The sequence below is a fragment of the Protopterus annectens genome, chromosome 2.part2 (assembly GCF_019279795.1).
Source record: "Protopterus annectens isolate FY-2018-M chromosome 2.part2, PAN1.0, whole genome shotgun sequence".
Lineage (NCBI taxonomy): Eukaryota > Metazoa > Chordata > Ceratodontiformes > Protopteridae > Protopterus > Protopterus annectens.
Window position 1 is genome coordinate 1,069,293,200 of NC_056730.1, and position 25,632 is coordinate 1,069,318,831.

Genomic DNA, 25,632 nt, shown 5'->3' on the forward strand with positions numbered 1-25,632 from the left:
AACATTAGACATAATGGCAATAATGCACCAAGTATTGATCTGGAAACTAACAATCCAGAATGCTTGGGTAACACTCCACTGTCTAGCAGTTGTCAGTATCACCCAAAAATTCTCCTGTTCAATACCCCTAATTGCACTTTTGCGATTTCTATTTGGCACAGTTCCTTCACCTGTGACTTGTCAGACGCATGAGAATACACATGCCTTTGTAACTTCACCTGTGACAGCACTGCTGTGGAACACATCAGTTAGTCTGTTATGACTTCCATTCCAGTAACATGTACTTTGCATTACTCCTACCTACCGCAACAATTTCTATGAAGTAACACAAGTGTTACATCAGAGACATGGACATAAGACTTTTGAAAACCATGACAAATTACTCTACCTTTTTTCACTGTTGCATGATGCTTATTATTGAGCAGTACTGCTACCCATACTTAAGTAACAGTAAGTGATACTTCATGCCCCATGGCAAAAACTGATCAGGATTTGTCTTGGCTGCATTCATATGGCACACTTTGCACCGCTGTGGTTACCCCTGCTGTGTGACTGAAGCAATACTGATATCAGTATGAAGAGACAATTATTACTCGAAGTATAACAGGCTCAAAGGTTTAATGTACTCCTGAGGAGATGTTTGAGTTACCAATACAGCATGTGATTTCTGATCCACATATTGCCAGTATCTGTTTCACAATCCATATTGCCATTCCTCCATACATATATCATGCTCCCTTCAGCTGTGTGCTTTCTGACATCTGTGACATGACTTCTTCTGTGACATCAGCAGCTAGTAAACAGCTGTAAAAATGTTGAGTCCGGTAGACAGGTGTTTTAATCTGACAGTGTTTACCTAGTATGAGTGTGTGCAACAGGAGCTGGAAAAAAGCAGGACAACAGATGTGATGGATACAATTCTACTTAAAGGTAATATTTTCACAGGAAGAGGGTTTTGATCCCTCAGGTGTTGTACTCCCTTTAAAGGAGGTCACATTCATTTCTTCTCAAGTTATTCCTTCAGCTTGGTGTTTTCTGACAATTGCAATATGACTTCTCCTGTAGTGTCACTATTTAATGCACAGGTCTAGAGAATTCAGTGTGAGGTAAGCAGGTGTTCCAATCCAGTTGTGTGTACCCAGCATGCATATGTTCAAAACCAGCTGTTAGCAGGCAGAATTTGCATACTCAACAGTGGTGATGTGTACAATTCTACTTAAGGATAACATTTAGACAGGTGAATGGATTTGATCCCACAGGTTTTATGATCCATTTTAAAGGAGGTCAGATGCCTGACATGTTGACCCTTAACTGTGTGCATTCGGGTCTATATTAGAACACCGAACATTTGAAATGTCGGATGTTCTAATATTGACCTGTTTTCAGCGAAAGCTGACAATATTGTAGTAACAGGAAACCAAATTCTTCCCTAGGGAAAGAATTTGGTTGTTCGTTTCTGTTGCGTTGGTAGTTTCAGCATTCTGGTGGAAAGTTGCGGGTCAGGTTCAGGTAAGTGTGCGATTGTGTGGACTTGTGGGTTAGGGCGGGTTAGGTGAGTTAGGGCACGGGTCAAGTAAGTGTGTGATTGTGTGGACGCATGGGTTAGGGCAGGTTAGGTGAGTTAGGGTTAGGGCACAGGTGAGGTGACTTTGTGATAGTGACGAACCTTAGGGTTAGGGTTTGGGTTAAGGTAAGTGAATAGTTAGTGGTGTATGTATAGTTTAGTGTAGGGTTAGGTGTACGAGTTTAGGTGTATGTGTGTGGATTGCTGTTTGTTTGGTGTGCTTGTGTTGTGTGTATGTGTTTTGGAACAGCAATTTTTTTTCCGAATGTTCGATGTTTTTTTTTTTGATTGCTAGGGTTCGATATTAGAACACTCGACATTTTGAATGTTCTAATATAGACCCGTGCATTCTGACATCTGTAGCAGCACATCTTCTGTGGTATTGGCAGCTACTGCACAGCTCTGTAAAATACAGAGTGAGGTAGGCGAGTATTCAAATCCAACAGCATGTACCTAGTATGAGTATGCAAGAAAATACTACTAGGCAGGACTGACTTACTCAACGAATACAATGTGTACAAGTCTACTCAGTGAAAATATTTACAGAGGGAGAGGGTTTGGATTGCTCAAGTGTCATACTCCCTTTTAAAGGAGGCCTCATGCAGTCCAACACCCTTCCGAAGTTATACCTCCAACTGTGTGATTTATGACCACTGTGATGTGATGTCTTCTCGGGTGTTAGCAACTAGTGTACATGTCTCAAAAATGTTGAGTTAAACAGGCAAGTGCTAAAATCTGGCAGTGTATACTTATATGAGTGTGTAAAAAAAGACATTGCTCTCACGCAGGAATGGCTTACTAAACAGACGTGATGTGAGGGATTTTACTATATTTGATGGGTGGGGAGGATTTTGATCCCCTAATTGCTTTACTTCGTTGTAAGCATGCCCAATTTAACGGGTCTATATTCGAACACCAAACATTTGAAATGTCGAGTGTTCTAATATTGAAAATATCGAAAAAACAGAAAACCAAATTCTTTCCTAGGGAAAGAATTTGGTTGTCCGTTTCTGTTGCTTCGGTATTTTCAGCGCTCTGGTGGAAAATTACGGGTCGGGTTCAGGTAAGTGTGCGATTGTGTGGATGTGTGGGTTAGGGTGGGTTAGATGGGTTAGGGTTAGGGCTCGGGTCAGGTAAGTGTGCGATTGTGTGGATGTGAGGGTTAGGGTTTGGGTTAAGGCAAGTTGATAGTTAGCAGTGTATGTATAGTTTAGTCTAGGGTTAGGTGTACGAGTTTAGGAGTATGTGTGTGGATTGCTATTTGTTTGGTGTGCTTGTGTTGTGTGTATGTGTTTTGGAACAGCAAATGTTTTCCCTAGGAAAAAATTCACTGTTCTGAATGTTTGATGTTTTGTATCTTTGATTGCTAGGGTTCGATATTAGAACACTCGACATTTCAAATGTTCAGTGTTCTAATATAGACCCCGATTTAACAATATAGATTTTGAATCTTCCACTGGTTAATTGTTAGCACAAAACAGCATCAATGTTCAACATGTAAAATAATACCTCTCAGTTCTCATTTTCTGGCAAAAAATGATGCAAATTTGTCTTTGGCCACATAGCTCTTCTGACTATTGTGCATTGGAGGTTAGAGATGATGCAGATCACAGCAATAATGATATAGGTCCATGTAAACATTTATTATGCCAGCTATCACATCTTTCATAGTTCACTGTAACTCTGATGTGATATGTCACCTGTCTGTAAGTTATTTCAAGCATTGTCATCTATGAATCACTGTTGTTTGTTGCACAGTGCTTATTTCCTTTGTCAGTTTTCAATAATGTTGTCACACACTTTTCAAATGTGTAGTTTCTCACAGCTGTTCTGTAAATACTTCTGTGTCATCATTAGCTAATACACGTCATGTGACTGTGACTTAGGTAGGCAGGGTTTCCAATAATATTTGCTGTACATTGCACCAATGTATACAACAGTTGTTAGACAATAATGACTTGCTGCACAGGTGTGCTGTGATATACTCCACTTGGACATGACCTTTAGTAGGGAGCTCTGCTTACTTTTAACTGAGACCATATTCATTCACACACATACTGCAGATGACCTTCCTTGCTATGCATGATTTCTAACAAGAGCTGTAGAACTCATTATGTGGTGTCATTATGTAGTACATTACTCATAGGAATTTCAGCTGGCAGGGTTGACATCTATGCAGATCTTACCTGTGGAATAATGGCAGCTGTCGTTATCATTTGTTAATAGTGCCATGTAAGCATACAACTGCGCTAATGTCCCATGCTCATCTGACAGACTTAAACCGCACTGTCATGATGCACTGACTCACACATTTTGTTTGTTGGCTGTCATTCCCCTCCTGTGTTATGCAAATTTTATCCATGCATTTTACATTCTGCTAATTCTAAACAACCTCTGCTATGTATTCTTCTGAGCACTTTCTGTTGTGGCATATTATAGTGCTGCCCATGAATTTCCATTATCAATGTCATACATAATAATATTTAAAACAGACAGGTGCATTTTTTTGCATATCAGGTTGTCTAATCCCCTGAAATATATTCAGCAACCACTTTACTCTCAAGTATACTGTTAGCATGCCTTGATAATATCTTATCTGTATGAATGTATGCTTGCAAAAAGTCAGGGGTTCATATCCAGCTAGTTGTAGTTTGTTTGCCTGATATAGGATCGTCTTTTCCCATGAAGTTTATTTGTCAGCCACTGTCCTCTTGAGTACTCTTAGCATGCCCTATTAATATCATACAGCTGTGAGTATATAATTTAAGAGTAATTTCCTCCCACATTACAAACACATGCAATAGGTGGATTTGACACTCTAAACTGGCTGTAGATGTGAAACTGCTTGCATGCATTTGTGGTATAGAAGAACACCTGGCAGTATGAACAATGGCTCTCCATGATGGTCACTGTTGAAATGACACCCTGACCTCATGTGCAAAAATGGAAAATAAGGGTTTGTGGATGGATGGGTTGAAACACAGGTATGTACATTTTATTAGCCTGATAGCAACTGTTCCATACCCTAAAAATGTGATATCACACTAATCTCTGCCCCAGTTATTCTGTAGCATGCCCTGCTACTCCAGTTGCCTTAAAATTGTCCATGCCATTACCAAGGGTTCAATATCATTCTTATCTTTGACTCTTCTATTGGTCTCATGTGCTACACCCCCACAGTGCTGACCCTCCTCTCTTTGTCTTAACATAATTTATTTATCTGGAATCTTGTACAACTATTGTGATGGCCATTTGGGAGATATATGTTAATAATAACTATGTAAGTGACCCATGTAGGTCTGCAATGATGTGTGCTGTGTTGTGTGAGACTTGCATCATGACTACATCACTAACTATCCTTGTTAATGTGTATGTATGGTAAATGCGTCACGTGATAGTTATGGGTTCACATCCATTGAGGTCTACTGCTTGCTCTGTTTTATTGAAGTCAGCTTTCACATATGAGGCACTGTGTTTTTATTACCTCCTTGCACTATGACATGTGCAGTTTCTCATATAAGCATTATGAGACAGATACACTGGTGTGTGAAATGTAGTGCTGCACTGACCCACTTTCAGAAAAACATCTTTCATTTTTACTCACTTTTTTGATATATTATGCATGCACTGTTCACACTCTGCTGCTATTAGGTATGTACATGTTGTTGCATCACTATACTGGTTTAATAACACCCCTTATTACTCAAATACATAAATCTCACTTGTTATGATTTTGGTAGCTTGTTCACTTTATGCATCATAAAAACATATATGGTGTTCCACCTGAAATTTGTGGTTGCCTGGCATATCCTTGAGAAATGTTCACAACAGATCTTTTCAGTGTCTCACTTCATACCCTTCAGAATATGTATGTTACTGCCACAACTGTTATTCTATCTATGCCCAAAATACATAGAAGCACTTTATATAAGATTTCCATAAGCTTCTGCATTTGTCCCCACATTATTTGTATGTTTGTCCAGTAGTCTTGTACTGAGAGGTTGAGAGTTGTGTCTGTGTATGAATCAGAAGAAAATGTCTTGCATGACCATATTGTCCTAAAACAAGTTTTAATGCTGAACTGCTTGTTTATGTGAATCACATTGCAACTAACGTTCAACATTGCCATGATTTCAGTTAATAAATTGCATGCCATCATGCTTCATTGTCTATTTGTTGCTAGGGTTTCCCTCTGTCAATGTGGTGGTGGTGTTCTTGTTTTAGTCGCCTAATGCTGATGAGTACATACTCAATGAGTCAGTGGTTTCTTGTGCACACTCTTTTGGTTACATTGCTGACCTATTTATGGCCATGCAGTTGCTTACCATGATGTAGCCATGAGCCTGTGTTGCAGGCTGAAGGTGAGGTTCCTCATCATGCTGTGTGCCTTTGCTTCTCATGTATTTAATTAACAATGCTGCTTAACAAGCTAATACATTGGTTCTTGTTAGCTTGGGCACTATGTGGACACAATGTTAATACATTAGTAGGGCTGTTTTGCAGAATACCTTTTTTGTTTTTAATGGAAAGCATTATATGTAAACAAATAACTAATTAGTTAAAAAGGTGTGGCAATTGGTTCTTATATGGCCTTTGCATTTGCTAATTATTACTGGCTTATTGAAAGATGTCATTTTGTACAGAAATTAATGGTTCCAATGTATAAAGTGCTAGGAAAGCTTTATGGGTGATTTATTTCTTACATGGGCTGACAGAGTACATTGTTTTAAGTCATTTTTTCCTTGCAACAGGACTGCATTCTTACATTTAACTGCAGATATGCTTGGTTTATATATCAGCTACCTGGACATTGAATTATTTTGGGATAGAGGAGAATCTAACTGGTCTAAGTCAGGAAGGATGAGAGAAGAACTTGAATCAGGAGTAGCCTGCTAAGTCAGTTATCCTGTGCCTTATTCCAAAACCTAGGGCTCTGCCAGGCTTCAATCAACATATGTTAATGACAGCCAGTAGAGCCTTTTGTCAATTTCTTTATTAAAAAATTGGTAAATAAATAAAATGGCACCTGGCAATCCCCTGCACAACACTGCAAGTTTCTGATCATTGCCTTTCGGTGGTTCATTGGCAAGTTAGTGAGCAGAATGTCCACAAATAGAAAATAGTAGAGAGCTGTGAACTGCATTGGAGGGTTATGGAAACAAAGAGAAAGTATTTTTTTAATCCCAGAAAGAAATCAGATATAACATTGAAAACTGCAGTCTATGGTTACTGCCTATGACAGAAAATAGCTTGTCATGTTGTTTGGTTTGAAGTCTCCATTACTTTATGGCTATTGTTGGCATATAAGACTAAGTTGAAACTGTCCCTGATTTTGTAAGATGTCCTGAATTGTGACAACTCGTGTCATATTTTGATCTGTGCTTCACACAATGTTTTGTTTTGGCATCTCATTACTTGGCTTTGTCCCAGGGAGGGTCTCAATGTGGATGAAAACAACTTACCCTTAAACATTGTTTTAGTATCATTTTAAAGTGTGGATGATGGCAACTTGTTTGCTCAGTTAAAGTTTGATTGCATTACTTTATGGCTACCATTTGTGTGTAAAAGAAAAAAATATTGAAACTCTCCCTGATTTTGCAGACTGAGCATGATTTTGCCTCATGTCTTGGTTTGTGTACTACAAAATTTGTGTTTTTTTCTGGCAAATTATTGAGGATTCTGGCTATTAGATGTAGGAGGGGGCTAGAGACTTTTGAAAGCCACTTGCATTCTTGTTGTTTGATAGTTTTAATGTGAGGATAATAACACCTTCCAATGTAGTCAGTTTAAAGCCTAACTGTATTACTTTCAGAATATTACTAGTTTATAAAAAAAAAAAAAATTGAAACTGTCCTGGCCTTGCAGAATGTTACTGACTTTGCCTTACATTTGTCTGTGCCTCACAAAGTTTTTGGTTTTCTTGCAAATCATTGAACATTGCAACCACTAAATGGAGGAGACGGGCTGGCTGTGGATGAAAGCAAATTATATTTTCTTTTATCAAGTTAAAATCTGGATAAAGGCAACAGACTGACTGCATTAGTCTTGACTACTGTTATGCATAAAAGAAAAAAGTTGAACTGTCCCTGCTTTTACTGACTGTCCCTGCCTTTACCTCATGTCCTTGTGTCTCATAATTCTTTTCTGGCAAATTAGAGAGGATTGCAGACACTAAATTCAGGGTGTTGACTTTGGACAAAAGAAACTCAACTCACTTGGTTTATGATAATTTTAAGGTATTGATGAAATCAACTTATTATATGCTCAATTTAAACTCTGATTGTATTACTTTCTAGATACCATATGTCAAAAAATAGTTGAAACTGTCTATGATTTTGCAGACTCTCCTTGACATTGCATGTTTTGGTGTGTAACATATACATTTTTGGTGTTCTGACTATTCATTAAGGACTACAGATGCTAAATGGAGGGGTGGCTGTGGACTTAAGTCCTCTTGTCATTTGATCATTTTAATATCTAAATGTGACCAGTCTGCCATTTGCTCTGTTTAAAATCTGATTGCATTACTTTCTATTTGCTGTTTTTATTTGAAACAAAGGTGAACTTCTCTCTTTGATTGGCAGACTGTCCCTGATTTTGCATCATGGTTTGGTCTGTGCCTTACAAATACTTGGCTTAATGGCAAATCATTGATGACTACAGCCACTAATGAGGTTGTGAGCTGGTTGTGCATGAAAGCAATTTACTCTCTTGCCATTCGATCATTTTAAAATATGGCTTCAAAGGACCAGTGTGGATTTATATGAAATAAATTGAAATTTGTATTCTCTGGTAAATCTTTGTATGAAGCAAATTTGAAACTGTCCCAGACTTAAAATGTCAATGACTCTTCCTCATGTTTTTGTTTCATGTCTCATAAAATCTGTGGTCTTCTGATACATTTTAGACAATCTCAGTCAATAAATGATGACAGACCTTTGACCTTTTAGACTTCATAGCCTTTAGAAAATGCATGCCAGCACAAAAAACTGTTATTTTAGCAACTTTCTAAATACAATATTTTAAGTTTGCTCCAGATTTTTGAGCTTTTGTCCCTAATTATGTATTGGTTCTACTCCAGATTCTTGTGCTAAAAAGTTGAGTGACATCATGTTTATTACAGTCAGATGAGGTTTACACAACAAAGTGTCTATAACTGTGTTGCGGAGGGTTGGGTGCTAATTGTGAATGAATGTAACTTAAGTTGTGGTTGTTTGCTTAGTTAAACATCAGGTTTATATATGTATATATACACACACATAGACACACACATGTGTATTCAGCCTGTGTCTCACCTGCAGTAAATGTTGTAGAAATGCCTTAAAACCGTGTACTGTGAAAGACTGTTGCAGATGGTGATAATATTCATAAGGTTCTGCAATCTGTGCTAGCTCTAACCCTAACAATAACCCTAACCCTAAGTCTGTAACACTGCTCATGCACCTAACCACAGCCCTACAGCGTCCTTAATGAAAAAACCCTTTACTTAATACACGTCTATATCAGAACATCGAAACCAACAATGTTGAGTGCTCACATGAGCAAATATTCACATACTCGACAATGGTAAGTAGGGAGCTGTGCCCCCCACACCTCCTGCTAAATATATATTCCTACTCCGAGATCACACTACAGTGAGGAAAGAGAAAAAATCATGATCTTCACTGTACCGCAAACAAAATTAATAAACTTCGAGGATGTGATTTTTTCCTCATGTGAGCGGTCAACATTATGGGTTTTGATGTTCTGATATAGACCCCCTTAATACTACTACTAAACAGGACAGTTAGGCATATACCACACATAGCACCACACATACACAACACTAAATCTATTCCTTTACCTAACCCTTACTTTAACAGAAATACACACACACACACACACACACACACACTCCCATCCCAGTCCCATTTACCATAATAACAGATATTTTAACTTCCTGCATTCTGCATATACAATGTTTGGCAATGAGTACTTTTAATGAATTTCCCTACCCATATACACTTTTGAATAAATTGTAATTCAAGACACTGTCAGACATTCTCCTATCTCACTCTCTCTCTACATATATATATATATATATATATATATATATATATATATATATATATATATATATATATTTATATGGGTCCCCTACACTAGACTCACATGCCACAAAGCTGACGCCCAAAAGACTGACACCAGAACACCGACAAAACAGATGATCAACAAGGTGAAATCCCGACAGCCGAAACACCGACATGGGCAATGTATGAGCTCGACTCAGTAAGTGTGCGATAGCAAGGGATTTATGGTTAGGGTGCGGACAGGTAAGTGTGCGATAGTGAGGGATTTAGGGTTAGGGTGTGGGAAAGGTGAGTGTGCGGTAGTGTCAGACTTAGGATTAGGGTGCGGGTAAGGTAAGTGTGTGATAGTGACGGACTTTAGGTTTAGGGGCGGGTTAAGTGAGTTAGGGTTAGGGTGCAGGTAGGGTAAGTGTGCGATAGTGATGGACTTTAGGTTTAGGGGCGGGTTAAGTGAGTTAGGGTTAGGGTGTGGGTAGGGTAAGTGTGCGATAGTGATGGACTTTAGGTTTAGGGGTGGGTTAAGTGAGCTAGGGTTAGGGTGCAGGTAGGGTAAGTGTGCGGTAGTGTTGGACCTTAGGGTTAGGGTTTGGGTTAAGGTTAGTGCATATATAGTTGTGTGTAATGTGTAGTTTACGTTTTGTGTGTCGGTGTTATGGTGTTCGGTTTTGTGAGTTGTCGGTTTTGTGAGTTGTCGGTCTTTTGGTGTCGGTGTTTTGGGTGTCGGCTTTGTGGTGTGTCGGTGTAGTGTAGGGGATCTATATATATATATATATATATATATATATATATATATATATATATATATATATATATATATATATATATATATATATATATATATATATATATATATATATATATATATGTATATTGACAAAGTGAGCGAGAGTTACAAGAGTTACAATACACATAAAGAGACAGAGTGAAAGAGAGAAAAAGAAAACCTACTCCACCTGAAATTACATTGATTCCTTTTTCTGCACAATCAGAAAGATATCAATTATCTGTGGATGGGGGGGGGGGCACATAGCGTACTGATATGGGTAGCTGCAGATAGTAAAGACCTTTATGTGCTAAAAATATGACTTGCTTAGGGGCACATATGTGTGTGAAAAACTATGAATTAGTGTCCACAAAATGTATTCACAACAAGTATCGCAGTGGAAATATAGCCTTCTACATAAAGTGGTTTCTAAAGGAAGCCTTAAAAATGTAAGCAATATCATAATATACTGGTAATAGCATATGTGCATGTCTTCAACTTCAACAAACCCATGGCAAGAGGACTGTAGTTTTATATATATATATGTGTGTTGAACATAGTCCTAAAATGTGATACAGAAAAATAGATGTAACATAAAATAAGTGGACATACCTTGCTATCATGTAGTTGCATTATCTCTCCTTTTAGAGGTGATCCCATATATGTAACCATCTCAGAACACTAAAGACTCGTATAACATACTGTTTGCCATATTTTGTTCTTAAATACTGTAAATCAATAATAGACCTCATTATAGTGTAATGTTTCTTACTGTCATGGACTGATAGCATACAGTACAAACATCAGCAAACCCTTGTTGGGTCCAAAAGTGTACACCTACTATGTTGGTGCAGAGATGACACCTACTAGGACCCAGACAGCCTGGTTTCAATTGAAGAGTCTGTGTGGGAAGGGAGGAATGATGGGACTATGCCACCATATCCCTCCTCAGAGGATACCTAAAGCAGGCATGCTGGTGTGAGTCAAGTATTCATGATGACCAAAGCTATGAATAGTAGCCATATTAGGTTAATTGTCAGGCTATGAGGGTGTGTCACAACTTTATGAGGGTGAGTGGATGCACTTAAAGAGATGTGCAAGCCTACAGTCCACAATAGTCTTTTAAATTATGCCAGCATGGGGGTGGGGGGTGGGGGGGTTGGGCCTCCTGAAATTGTGTTGGCCTCCTCTGGGCAACAATGTTGGTTCCAAATTTCACTCTTTTTCAGCACCATGTCTTCATCAGTTCTTACCAGCAGGTGAGCCTAGCTTGTGGTGATTTAAAGGGTGATGCTGTATAACTGTGGTATCATTGGAAGGATGGCTCACGAGAGAGAAAGAGGGAGACAGACACTTCCTCAGAAGTCATCACAGCTTGCAGAACCACCACAGGTTTGCAAAAAAGGAAAATGTCTTGCAGAGGAACCTGTGTATGATGCAGAACATAATACCTGAGTGAAATAAGATGTGATAATAGCAGAGTTACTGAAAGGTTTGGGCTTTTTAGGTATATCATGAGTATTACAGATAATTTGAGTACACTGTCATATAGTCTTCCCTGGATATATATATGGCTGATGTCTGCTACTATGTGGTAATCTCAGCAGTGTCATCATAAATGTATACATGTTGACCAGTGTAACACAGTGTATAACAGAGAGGTGATACTGGTTTATGTATATTAATAATGTAATTACTCTGCACACAAGTTAACTATAATTATATGGTTACATACCACTCCTGTGTAGTACTAGTAGCTGTACCTACCAGTATCTCATGCTATTGTAATGGTCTTTAACATGCTGGTTAGATGTAATTGTACTGCTGAGATACTGAACAACTCTGATCATCATATTTCCCAGTAACCCACAAGTACATGTTGTATACTTTAAGGATAAAGATTGTATGATTTTATGATAGGAGATATGTGATACTTTGAGTAGTTCTAGTAGTCACATACACAGGTGAAATTAAATGTATTCAACGTACATTATGTGTGCACAAACAGTGTAGCAACCACATGTAATGAATATTGTTTATATTTACAATGATAGGTTCCAGAATCCTTCCTATCTAAAATGTAGTGTGTCCTTTTTAGCAAGGTGCATGTGGTGACTAGCCTACTGTGGTATGGAGTTAGTGTACTTGAAGTTTGTCATAATGTGTTGGGCTGGTGTGTGTTGCTGATGCATTTTGGGTGATGCAGTTTGATGTCTACAGTTGTTAGTGTGTAAATGTCAGTGTCATTTTTTTTTTTCCCAAGATGTGATGTATCTTTATATTGTATTTAGAACTCAACTATCTTCCTTTTTTTGCATTAACAATGTTCATATGTCTGTTATGTACTTGGAGCTTTTCTCCCCGGGCCTCCGCTGAAAATGGATATGTATCCAGTCGGACTCTCCCGGTTAACAAATGTAAAATAAAATAAATAAATAAATAAATAAGAGGTCTTATGCTCTTCTGACTTTGATGGATGCTGTAAGATGGCATATGGGAGGCAATATTGCAATAATAAAGTGCTGAAGCTTTGCTGGCTGTTGTAACAGGATTTATTGGAATCTATACTGTAATAATATGCTGTGATGATAGGTGACCAAAATCAGGTTTCATAACGGAAGCATCAAAACAGTGAGATTCTAAATAATAATTGGTTTTCTGTTGGTACACTGATTAGCGAAGTCACCACAATTAATTCATATAATATAGAATCGTACCTGTGTAGATAGATATAGACAGATATAAATACATATAACAACATTTTCAAGGTTAGTTTATTGCAATCAGAGTGAAAAAGGAAGAGCAGAAAAGGTGTAGAAAAAGGTAATAAAGCTGAGAGTATGTATAAGGAGGTTAACAGGCGCTCTTTAAATAGATTTTATCAAGGAAAACTATGCATATATATAAAAGAGTTTAAGAGAAGTGAAAGAAAAGTAGTGAGGATTTGTAGTTTATGGAAGAAAAGGAGTAGAAAGAGACCATATTGGAAAGGCTACATCAGGATAGTGGGGGAGCTACAGCTAGAAGAGGAGATGAGATTTCTATAGGGTTGGGTGAAACGTGACATGGTGGGTAAGTAAAGGGAAGAAAATCTTTAGTGGAGTTGGGGGATAAGAGACTTTAAAGCTCATTATTTTGGATGAAATTATGTTAATTATTCAGTGAGAGTGGTTCTCAAAGTTAGGGCACATGTATATGCAGGGCTGGCCTAAGGATGATTGGATGAAATAGGGTCTGACAGCTATGGGTGGCCCCACACTTTACTGCTGGTGAAAATTATGTCCCAGCCCCATTGAGTTCTTGCCCATTGAAGAGCCATCATGCAAGACTGCTTCTTTGGTGCTGGGGGATAAAACTTTCAGTTTAGAGGAGTAAGAAATTTTAGGATATGTAGTCTTTCTTTATTTGTGGGCATTAGTCTTAATAGTGAAGCTGACTACATATACTTAAATTCCTTGCATTCCCTCTGAGCTTTTTCTTTTTTTTTTGTTTGTAGTGTGTTTGAGGTATTGGTGTGAGTCACATGACTAGCAGATGTCTTATTGCCAGGGCAAAGTGGAAGTGACTGAAAATGCAAGCTTTTACTCCTAAAGAGACATAGTGATTAAGTATTTCCTTTGTTTTCTGGTATGACAGGTTAAACCAGAAACTGATCAGGAGAGGAAGGACTGTAAGTCAGGAAAGGGTGATGGATAAATGCAAATATAGCACTGTACTGCTTCCAGCTGGTACAGCTCATCTCACAGATAAGAACCCTACCCACTAGAAAGGAGTGAAAATGTACCACCAGAATTGGGACAGTAATGCTCTCATTCTGATGGTACATTTTTATAAAAACAGCATCTTTTTTAATTCTGGCACTGGCACAGTAGGGCAAAATGAATTAGGGGTGGGGATGATGGAAAGGGCAAGGCAGGTAAAAACAGATATCTATATAAAAGGTCATGCGTCCATAGCTTACAGGTGGTAGATTGGTTCCAATTCTACTGCACTAAGGGTGAGAGGGAGGTAAAAATGATTTTCTGTGGTATCTAACTGTCTAGAAATTTGAAGATACCCATATTTTTGCTTTATAATAGGTCTGTTCCTCAAAAAATGTGTGCTTTCTTGCAAATCTTTGCTGTGCAGTCACTAAATAATGACAACATATTTGAGTTTTTTTACTGTATTTTTCAGAAAATCATGTGCGTTCAATACCAATGTAAAATTTGTTATTCTAGCAGCTTTTCTAAGTTAAAAGAGTAATATCTAAATGTGTCCCAGATTTTGTTTCTTTGTGTGTACCCCCCCATTATTTTTGGCTTGGTATAGAATTATTGAGTAAAGTTGTTGAGAGGGGCAAAACTGTATCACTGAATTACTCAGCAGTTTGTAGATGTTAAGGTTTTCACCTCATAGTTTTTTTTTTCTGTTTCTGGTGAACTTTGTGCTTTTTCTGTAAAATCCTTGGGTTGGGTTCAATAAACTCTACATGTCTTGCTAAAACTGTGTGCACATCATGGCTCTATGTGCACACGATAGCCATCCAATCTGTATTCTGTAAGCAGCTCTACATGGTGTATAGAGCAGCTAACACGGTAACCACCACGCCATGCTAATTACAATGTAAGCAGCTGAAATGTGTGTTAATCAACCAATCCAAAATTGTGGAGATATTCAACAAGCTGTAAAGCAATTGTGTACGCTTAGTGTAGGTTTTTGCCTTAAATTCCAAAGTCTATTGGAATACAACCACAGAAACTACACTACAGGGAAAGAATGTTGGGGGCTGCTGTTGCTCTTCTGCATGTGTTTGTGCAACAGGCCCAAGTCTATGCTGCTGCTGATAGACCTCAGGCAAGAAGAAGAAGGGTATATAAACCTCATTTAACTTTTCATGGTCTGCATGAGTTGGAACTAGTAGAGTGCTACAGGGTAGATAGAAACATACTCCAGGAACTCTGCAACCTCTGCCATCCTCATAGGTTGGTACTAGGCTATTGGCCCTAGGCCCTGTACAAGCCTATCCATAACAATTCCTTGGCTATTTCTTCCCACAATATTTACTTCCCTGAACCCCTGTCTAGCAGGGCAACAGATGTGATCCACAGGGTAAATTTCCTATCTCCCATCCAGTCGTCAATGTTCTTTTTGAAGAGGGCCAAGGAGGCACTCTGCTTGACATGTATGGGCAGTCAATTCCAGAGTATGGGGAGTCTCTGGGTCAGGAATCAATCCCTCCAGCATGTTTTGTTCATTGTGATGACAAGGTTTAGATCCCTGGAGCGTGTGTCTCTGAGGGATTGTGATTTCTTTAAGTGTAGCATGTCCAACAGCTCTGGGTTTGACATGGCCTTGTATGTTAAACAGAGATCACCTCTAAGTAGATGATATGCGACAGAGTATAACTGGAGTTTTTTTAGTCAGTCAGCATAGGCCATCTGCTTTAGGCCTGTGATTCTTTTAGTGAGGTATTTCTGCAGCCTTTCCAGTTGTTGCAGATGTCTTGTGAGGTACATACCGAATGGGGCATTGTACTTTATGATGGGTCTAATGAGGGATGAGTACAGTGGGACAATGACCTCCTTTTTCTGGATGAAAAGCCCTTAGTGAAGAGGTGTGCCACATAGAAGGATTGCCTGACTGTTGTGACAATGTGGTTATCGAAGGTGAGTTCACTGTCCACCTGTGTTCCTAAGTCTCTTATCACACTTTTAGTGTTTAGTGTACTGCCACCTATGTGGTAATTCATGGGTACATGTTTTTTCCTAAAGGGGATAACCATACACTTCTTGGCATTGAGCTTGAGCCCATGGCTCTGACACCAAGCATCTGTTTCTGTAAGGCCCTTTTGTAGAATATCCACATCATTTGGGGATAAAATAATGGCTCCCAGTTTGCAATCATCTGTGAACTTTGCTAGCCAGAGTCCCTTACTGTTAGCCTGTACTTCAGAGAAGTAGATGCCAAACAAGAGCGGTCCCAGGACTGAACCCTGAGGTACTTCACGTGTCAATTGTCTGGAGCTGTATTTGGAGACGGCTAATTTTACAGTTTGGGTTCTGTCAGTAAGCCAGTTGGCAACCAATTGAGTGATGTAGGGATTTATGCCCAGCTTAGTAAGTTTATCTATGATTCCAAAGTGGGGGGATGGTGTTGAAGGCCTTGGCGAGGTCCAGATATGGTGTGTGGACCACCTTACCCTCATCCTCAGCTCTGGAGACTGAATCGAAGAAGTCAATCAGGTTTAAGGGACACGATTGGCCCTTCACAAACCCAAAATGGGAGGGGGTAAAGTGTTTGAAATTTGCCAATGTCTTTGTTTATAAGTTACATGATAATAAGTTCCATGGCCTTTCAGATCAGGCCCATCAGACTGCTGGAACGGTAGTTCCCAGGATCCAAGGTGGATTCCCCTTTGTGGAGTGGGATAACTGTAGCTGTGCACCACTCAGTGGGCATGAAGCCTGAGGTGAGGCTATGATTAAACATGACACTTAGGTGAGGTGCCAGTTCATTTTGTAGTTCATGTAGTACACAGCCCGGGATGTCATCTGGCAATCAGAGGAGAACCAATACCTGTGAAGACCAAGGTATATGTAGGACTCAGAATTTTAGCTACAGGAACCTTCCAGAGACCAACAGGGGACATGCTGGGGGCATCATGGGCATCAGCATCCAGAATCCTCCATAATTTCCTGAATGCTTTGCTACAACATGCCAATGACTACATATATATTTTCTGTGTACCCCTGATAACAAACCTACAACTATGGAGTATTTCTTCCCCATAGCACACTTCCCTGATGTCTTGGGTACCATAGACTGCACACACATTGAGATAAAAGCACCACTTGGAGAACAGGGAAAGATTGACGTAAACAGAAAGGACTTGCACTCTATTAAATGCTTAGGGAGTCATCCTGAATGTGTATGCAGGCAAACTTGGCAGTTACAACAACCATATCTGGCAAAACTCACAACTCCACTGGAGGTTTTCCAGTGGGATATTCCACAGGGCCATTTACTGGGGGATGCTGTTATGCACTTGAACCATGGCTGATGGTGCTCATCATAAATGCGCACATACACCAGTGGAGAAATGCTATAAGAAGACACATGTTCAAACAAGAAATATCATAGAGCATGTGTTTGGGCTACTCAGGCCAGGGTTTCAGTCCCTAGATATATCGGGGGAGGGGGACTCTGCCATACAATCCCAGTACTTATGCCAAAATTGGCACTATCTGTGCTATCCTACACAATATTACGCTGAGAAAACAGCTGCAACAGGAACACGATGGGGAAGGGTCACAGTCACGCATCCCACCACTACTTGCAAGGTCACCACAGTAACACATAGGTGAGGACTCTGATGGGAACCACCAGCCTCTGTGGGTATAGGTAGAAGTAGGTGTGCACAATATGTCCTCACCCTGGCCAAGAGGCAATGGATAGCACACATGCTGACAACTTAAGAGGTACAGATTTCAATCTATGCACATGCATACAGTAAAACTGATGCCAGGCACAACCTTTACTTACCCATGTATTGGCTATGTGCTGCTAGCATCAGACAGAGCCAGACCCAAATTGCAACAGTTGTAACTGCAGGACTATCAAGGTAAGTGTTGAACCTGGAACAGGAAAATAAGTGGGGAAGAAGACAAATGAATGCCAGATACTTGCATACTCTTAAATGAAAATATACGTAAGTAGAATGTGTGTGAGCTGTCCAGCAATGACATCAATATGTGACATGACTAACATATCTATAAATTTCTGCCATTTTTCAGCTCATGAAGTGAAAATGTGCACAATAGAAAAAGCAGTCCAAAGTCTAATTATCCCTACATTCACACAAGTGGAGCAATAAACCTCACGGACATATCAATGATTCTAGTGTAGTAATCACAATAGCAAAAAGTCTGTAAGAAATCACTAAAAAGTTTCAAAATACCATCACCAGTACATATGTTGAGCACTCAGTTAGCTATGCACTCAGTGCATCAGAAAAAAATACATATGTATTACTGAATCCAAAAGATAGAATCATGGACATGGCACAATTATCATCATTTGCACAGGGTGGGGTTGGGGGGGAGGTGGACAGGAGGCCAAGGCTGATACAAAAGTAGTCAATGTGTGTGAGTAAGAAAGACAGAGAGGCAGAAATGTAATTAATTATCAAATGGCCACTGAGACAGAATGACCTGCAAGCCTCATGAATGCTTCATGTAACTGTTATGTGTGTGTGTGTGTGTGTCTGTACAGGCATTCAGTGTGAAATGTGCATGTGAGTGTCTGCATGAACATAGCCAAGCTCTGTGCTAGCTCTGTGTCCTGGAATGTTGAACAGGTGTGAGCTATGCATCACCCCTGACTGGGAGAACTGCCTCTGCCAGGAGATGCATGGGCAAGTCCATGCCCATGGTCAGATGTGCTGGGCTTACCTGAATGTAAGTGATGTCTGCTGGACAAGATCTCCTCATAACTACAACCAGTTCCATGACCCCCCTAGCCTATGCCATCTTGGTGTGGACACCTAAACCAATGATGGAGCATTGAAAGTACTTGCCACTACAGGAGCAGGATCATGCATGACTACACTGGCTAGCAGATGATGTTGAGGACCTATGGCCATATAGATGCTGTCTCCTCCCAGCAGACATTCCATCATAGACACTGCCCGTTACACTGTGTCATTCATCTGATCCATTGAATCGAACACACAGCGGAGTCAGTCATGCATGTCAGCCTGTGCCACAACTAGAACCCTACGCATGTCCTCGGAGGCCCAAGTGAAACATGCTTGTGACTCCATGATGACCCTAGACATACATCGAGTGGCACATAATGACACATCAGCATCAGGTGGGGGGTGGGCAACAGGCCTCCTATAAGCCCTCCTAACAACCCTCCTATGTGACATCTCACCCATACTTTGGCTATGGCCAGAGTAAACTGGCACTGAAGCTGCAGTAACCACACTACACTGATCAAGTGAGTTGCCCTCAAATTGTACAATAACTGAGGGCTCAGTGAAATTGGTTTGCATAGGTATATTGACTGTGTCTGAAGGGAATACAGAGAATATGTGAGTCACAACCTCAGTGACAGTTTCAACGTCTACACCAACTGTGTCTCTGTGTTACCACCATCATCATCAGATCCTACTGATACTCCGACATCAGGTAGTAGGAGTCCTACAGTTCCACTGTCAGGATCACCAGTGATAATAAGCAACAAACACTTTAATAGAATTACCATTACACTAAATATTAAACCAATATAGATGATAAAAAAGTAAAACTGGTTGCACAATCACAGATGGTGCAGCAATACAAACACTCACTACACCCTCCCCAGCATACAGAAATTATATATCTAAATAATGCTTAGTAATAAGCAAATAAACATTTGCTTACCATATGCACATGTCTCCTCACTTTGCAGGCAAGATGCTCCTGGAAAAAATGAAGTAAGGAAAGGATGGTAATGAAGCATCACAATGGGAATAATACAGGGTGACAGTGAATACCCATTGCCTATATGTCCTGTAAGCAATAGCTAAAACTAAAACTTGGCTGATATGTCTGCCCACACCTGTATGCATAGAACATCTCTGTTGTATAACTCTATTAATAATTAATAGGTACAGATACAAAAAAAAATTCACAGGAAGTTGTAGCCAAATTATATATTTTATTCTACAACCAAATATAAAAGTTGCCATCTGTACGATTACCTGGAAGCTGTTCCTGGGATACATTTGTCCTCTCAGCTACATCAGCACTGGCATCAAGCACATGGTGCGCAATCTCCACTGAGCTGTCTGGATCTCTGAGAGTAAACACTAGCTACTCATTTGGTGTCAGTGGTGGCTCTGTAGCAGGATGCCACACCTGATCATAATTTCTGCTGCGACCTCTGACTGCATTGACATTGTTCACTAATTGGTTCCAAATCTCCTTTCTGGCACCATAGCTCCACATCATCTTTCAAGCAGAAAGGCTCCATGGTGCTCCAAGCATGTATTCTCATCACTGAGTGGGATTTTACATGGATTTGCAGGCTTGGGTGCCATAATCCTATGTGGCAGAAAACAGAGAAGAATAAAACAGATAAATATCAGACGACTTATTTATTACTTACGAAAATAATCAATCTGTGTATTCTTTTGTCAATATTAAGCACTTGAAATACCTTTTCATTTAGTAGAACTGAATATTAGGTGGTTATCCCACCTTCCCATCACACACAAACAAAGGTTTGTACAAATTAAGGAATACCAGATAAGTAATGTACATATGTTCCTCACAGAAATATCATCATGGCTACACATTTTTAACAGAAAAAGCACTTGAAACACACTTTTCTTCACAGAATGGTAGGTGGCTCCCCCACTCCTAAAACACCAAATAAATTAAGGTTTGTACAAACCAAGGAATACCACAGAAGTAATGTACATATACTTTCCACAAAATTATCAGGATGTGTACACATTTAGAACAGAAAAGTCCATTTATGAATGCCAGTCACTTCTCACTCTGCACACCACTCATGTGGAGGTTGCCCTGTGCCATCTCAAAAGCATAATACCAGTGTCAGTGACATGTATATTGCATTTCTCTCCAATAACATAGAATATATTAAAATCACATTTTAAAAATAATATTTGTGCTGAAAGTATGACCTGTTTCTCTCTCAAATGTAAATGCCTGTCAAAAATGCCTGTGCTAATTATGAAGTATAAGAAGTGCATACAGATAAAAGTTCCATTTTCTGCTGGATATACGAATACATTTGTAACATTTTACAAAATTTAGAATGTACGTAAATAATACAAGCATACCTTAGCCAAATTATAGACCTTCTCTGTGATGAAATCATCTTCAAAGGAATACCAGTCTTCTGTTTTGTCCAAATACATAAATCCCCAAACCTTCAAGTTCACTATCTACATGGTTAACTTTTATAGTGTAGATTCAGCCCTCTGAGCACTGTGAAGATGTAAATGAGGTAAAAACATATTAGAATTGTTGAATACTAAACTTTTCATAGGTTCATAGGTTGATACTAGGCTATCTGCCCTAGGGCATTTACAAGCCTAGCCAGAGTGTGTTTGGCTTTTGCCACCCTTTTTAGATTAGTTGACTGTGCCTCTGTATAGTAGGTCACAGAAGATATCCCATTTAAGGATAATTTACCATGCCTCTGTCTAGCAGTGACACAGAACAGATCCCAGGGGTAAATTTAAGATCTCCCATCCAAACGTCAAGATTCTTCTTGAAGAGGGTCATTGAGGTGCTCTGTCTAACATGGATTGGGATTTTGTTCCAGAGTGAGGGGAGCCTCTGGGATATGAATCTGTCCCTCCAGCATGTTCTATTTATTTCTGTGCTGAGGTTTAAGTCACTGGAGCGTGTGGCTCTGATGGATTTGGATTTCTTGAGGTGGAGCATGTCCATTAATTTTGAGTTGGACATGGCTTTATACGTCAGGCGCAGGTCGCCTCTGAGTAGGTGGTAAGCAACTGAGTAGAGCTGGAGTTTCTTTAGCTTAACTGCGTAGGGCATCTGTTTGAGTCCCTTGATCCACTTGGTGAGGTACTTTTGGGGTCTTTCTAGTTGTAGCAGGTGTCGGGTAAGGTACATCCCAAATGGGGCATTGTATTCAATTATGGGCCTGATGAGTGATGAGTAGAGGGGCACAATGACCTCTCTTGATCTAGATGTGAACCCCTTCGTGATAAGGTGGGCTATATAGAATGTCTTTCTAACCACTTTGGCAATGTGATTGTCAAAGGAGAGATTGCAATCTACTTGGGTCCCCAAATCCCTAATTACTTCTTCCAGATTTTAATGGATTACCACCTATGTGGTAATTTGTGGGCACTTTGTTTTTCCCAAAGGGGATGACTATGCACTTTTTGGCATTTAGCTTTAGGCCATGGCTCTGGCACCAGTTATCCGTCTCTGTGAGACGTTTTTGGAGGATGCTTGTGTCAGCTGGTGAGTCAATTATGGCCCCCAGTTTGCAGTCATCTGCAAATTTGTCAGCCATAGTCCTCCTGTGTTGGCCTGTACCTCAGAGAAATATACACCGAACAAGAGAGGTCCCAGGACTGAGCCTTGTGGGACGCCACTTGTAAGTGGTTTAGAGTCTGACATGGCACCTGCAATTCTGACCATGTGGGTTCTATCCCTAAGCCAGTTTGCAACCCATCTTGTGACATAGGGCATGATATTTAAGTTGGTGAGCTTATTTATGATGCCCGAGTGGGGTATTGTGTCGAAGGCTTTTGGAAGGTCAAGGTAGGCTGTGTGGACTACCTTCCCTTCATCTATTACCTTGGTGACTGTTTCAAAGAAATCGACCAGGTTCAAGAGGCAAGATCTGCCCTTAACAAAGCCGAATTGGGTAGGATCCAGTGTTTGGTGGTTCCCAATGTCTTTGTTTATGAGTTCCATGATGATACGCTCCATAGCTTTGCAGACCAGGCTAGTTAGGCTTATATGGCGATAGTTTCCGGGGTCTGTTGTGGCACCACCTTTATGGAGTCGGATCACTGTTGCTGTACGCCATTCTTTGGGTACATATCCTGTTGTAAGGCTGAGACTGAATAGTGATTTTAAGTGAGGGTTCAGTTCTTCTTGGAGCTCATGTAAAACGCAGCCCGGGACACCGTCCGGTCCCATTGATGCTGTGTTTTTTGCTTTGGAGAGGGCAGCTCTCACCTGTGCATCTGTGATGTCAGGGAGGCTACACTCTGTTGGGATAGTCATTTGCTCATTTGGGGGGGAAGGGGGAGAAGTTTGCACTGAACCTGTCTGCCAGGATGTTGGCAATGTCTGTGGGTTTAGTGTATTTTTTGTCATTTTGCACTAACTCAGAGCATATCTGGGAGTTTCCACCCAGGTTTCTGACATAACTAAAGAAGGCCTTGTGATTATCTTTAGCGTCTTGTGCAAGTTTTCTTTCAAAGCTAGCCTTAGATGATTTTATGAGGGATCGTAGTTTCTTGCTAGTACTGACTAGAGTTGCCTTCCCTTTCAGGGATTTTGCTCTATCATGTAGTAGCTTCCTCCTTCTGTTGTACAGCTTATTTATGGCTGGGGTCCACCAGATAGGTCTCCTGCCCTTGGAGGAGTGTGTCTTGGTTTTATTTGGGATAGCATGATCCATGCATTCCTGTAGGTATCCATAGAATGCATTTGTGAAGGATTCTGCGGTTTGGGCCGTATTTTCCACTGGCCCTGGGGCTTTGAAGGATTCCACCTCGGTTTTGAGACATGGGAAGTTTGCTTTTGAGAAGTTTTTGACTGTGGTTTCCTTTGCTGGGGGTGGGGACGGGATATGGATGTCCATAGTGATTCATTTATGGTCAGATCTTACCAATGAAGGGTATACCTCTGGTATGGAACATAGAGTCCCCATGTTGGTGATGATCAGGTCCAATATGTTTTCCCCTCTTGTGGGAGTGGTAACCAGTTGTTCCATAGCATTTGAGTTTATAAATTCTAGGAACCATTGGGCTAGGGTGTTGGGGCTTGAGTAGTGCTCCCAGTCTATGTTTGTGTAGTTAAAGTCACCCAATATAATGGTGTTTGGAGAGACCTTCATATTCTCCAGTGTCTTCAGGAAAGCCGAGTAGGGTTCCTGAGTTTGGGATGGTGGTCTGTAGCAGGCTACAAACTGGAAGGCAGATTTGCCCACTGTTAGTTGCACATGGATGGTCTCAGATGCTTTGTGCAGTGCCACTAGCCTGGAGGTATGGGTATCTTTGATGAATATGGATACTCCCCCTCCTCTTGTGGTTCGGTCTGAGTTTTGGGGCCGGAAAGCATGGTATGAGGTATAGCCTGGTAGTGCTGGGGTGCTCTCAGGAGCCTTGAACTAGGTTTCTGTTACTTTGTATAGCATGTATAAACATAGTGTAGACACCACACCATTATTAGTTGCTTACTGCTTGCAACTGTGAATAATTAGTGTGAGGGAGAAGGAAAATACAACAGCAATTCAGACAATCAGGCCTGGGATGGGCAGTGGGTGTGTCAGTGAGGATACACTTACAAAGTGTGGAACTAACTTCAGTAAGCTTTTAAATGAAACAAAACACCACACATGTATCATATTTGATCAATAATAGTAAAACTCTACTGCCTTTGCTGAAAACTGTTTTTCACTGTCAAGTATTTTTATCACACATTTAAAGGAAAACGACATAAAATATACTATAGACTGCATGTCTGATATTACAGCAGGGATAAGGGAAGAATTAACACAATACAAAGTGAAGACAGAGCTGCATTTATGCAAACATTCAGAAATGGTTGTGTGATCACTCATTGCAATAAATATGTAAGGAACACATTGCAACCAACTGAGAGTGTACAAGTGTATATCCTGTTAATACTGTAGAGGAAATGTGAATTGCTTGTATGCACATGATTTGGTTGCTGTTGCAAAGCTGTGTCTGTGACAAAGAGAGAGAACACACTCCATCTTGCAATTTTATTACTCTGATAGTTCAAATCCAGAGCTGTTTAAATTTATTTCAATGTTTTTGTCTTTATATTTGAGCAAATGCATGGCTTAGCGTAAACACGGTAAAACATATAAATATTTAAAAAGTAAAGCTGTTTTAAGTGTATTTTTTACTGTTTTTACCTTATCTTTTCAAAAAAAAAAAAAAAAAAAAAAAAAAAAACCCAAAAATCCTTGTTTCCCACCTTTCTAAGCTACTATAGTCCAGTTTTCAGGCTAGTGCTGAATTCAGGGCTGTGATACTAGTTTCTGAGTTGCCCATACCTTACTTGGATAGAAGGAAGTTTCTCTGTTCACCTGTGAGAGAGAGGAGTTTTGAGCAACCTATCTGTCCCTGGAGGAGTGGTTCCAGCCCAGAAGTTAGTAGTCTATTGGCCATTTTGGGCTAATTTCTATCTCTTTCATTTCCCTACTATAAAAACTGTGTTTGCATGGTTTTGCACACAGGGCAGTGCCGGTTAGCTATGGTTAAATTATTCCTGGATCCACTAAGTCTCCTCTTCAGTTTTTCCCTTGAAACTAGTCTAACTCTCAACCTAAGCACTCAAAAAGCATCTTACAGCCCAGCACTTGCTCAGACCTAATAGCAAGCACGAATATACCCTGACACTGATTGCCCAGCAGGGCAAGGCTCTTTATTCACCCCTTACCAACCAAGCGACTAAGCAGCTCACCCTACTATTCAGGCATGACCAAAGGGCAACTTC